The sequence below is a fragment of the Orycteropus afer genome, unplaced genomic scaffold (genome assembly GCF_000298275.1).
Source record: "Orycteropus afer afer isolate SDZICR_OR568_19922 unplaced genomic scaffold, OryAfe1.0 scaffold00208, whole genome shotgun sequence".
In the NCBI taxonomy this organism is placed as follows: domain Eukaryota; kingdom Metazoa; phylum Chordata; class Mammalia; order Tubulidentata; family Orycteropodidae; genus Orycteropus; species Orycteropus afer.
In genome coordinates this window covers 5671141-5672556 of record NW_006921795.1, presented here as the reverse complement: position 1 = coordinate 5672556, position 1416 = coordinate 5671141, and positions in this window count along the sequence as shown.

Below are 1416 nucleotides of genomic sequence, written 5' to 3'. Positions count from 1 at the left end.
GGTTGCTATGAGTCGGAAACAACTTGATGGCACCTAACAACAATAACATGTTCTCCTTGTAATTATTGACTAAAGTTATATTCCCTATTTAAACCAGCCAGATTTAACCTTTGACATTTTTTAAAATAAAACTAAAGGCCAATTAACTGTACATGTGAAGATTGTAAAAATGGCAAATGTTTTGTTACACATATATTTACCACAATAAGCAAACAAAACTCAAACCAAGTAAGTTGCCCAGCTTCGTGGCTACAGACTCAGGGCAAGTTAGATACCTCTCTGTGCCTAAGTTTCCTCATCCGTAAAAGGGAGACAATGACATTACCTACTTTATAGGGTCTTTGTGAAGATTAAATAGCTTTAAAATATGCCCAGCATCTGGATGTGCTTACTAAGTGTTTGTTAATATTATGAAGTGATTTTTATTACTCTCCTTGTGGTGAGAGTGCCTTCATTTTAAGTCTTCTACCTTGTACTGAAACTTCTGCCTGTAGTTGTTGTTGTTGTTATGTGCTGTTGAGTCGGACTCAACTCATAGCGACTCCTTCTTGGGTTTCCAAGGCAGTATCACTACGGAAGTAGATTGCCTCATCTTTCTTCCGAGGAGTGGCTGGTGGTTTGAACCGCCAGCCTTCTGGTTAGTAGTCAAGTGCCTTAGCTACTATGTTACCAGAGCTCCCTCTGCCTGTACTTACCCTATGTGATTATTTATGGAGAACCTCTCACTTGGAGTCTACAGTGATAAGCAGGATTTTCCCATTTAATTAGCATTACTGGTGTTTTAAGGAGCTTTGGTAGCATAGTGCCTAAGGCACTTGACTGTTAACCAGAAGGCTGGTGGTTTCGACCCACCAGCCACTCCTCGGAAGGAAGGTTGGGCAATCTACTTCTGTAGTGATACTTCCTCGGAAACCCAAGGAGGGGTCACTATGAGTCGGGTCTTACTCGATGGCACATAACAACAACAACAACACCGATGATTTAATACTGAGAAGAGGGGAGTGAGGAATTCAAGACTAGCCAGCCCCCAGTTTCTTGGCCAGAGTTGCTGGGAGACTCTGATTAAGATCTTACTCTTTACTCTTCTCAAGTGTTGGGTGATACTTAGTCTGGAACAGTAGGCTACACACACTTAACTTTGAAGAACATTTAACTTGCTCTCCATTCTCTCTGAGATATATATATACATAAATACATATAAGATGGGAGCTCTGGTGGTGTAGAGCTGAAGGCATTTGACTGCTATCCAGGAGGCTGGTGGTTCAAACCCACCAGCCACTCCTCAGAAGGAAGGTTGGGCAATCTACTTCCCCAGTGATGTTGCTTGGAAACCCAAGGAGGGGTCGCTATGAGTTGGATCCAATTAGATGGCAGTGAGTTTTATATTTTATATATAAAATGTATACATATATATGT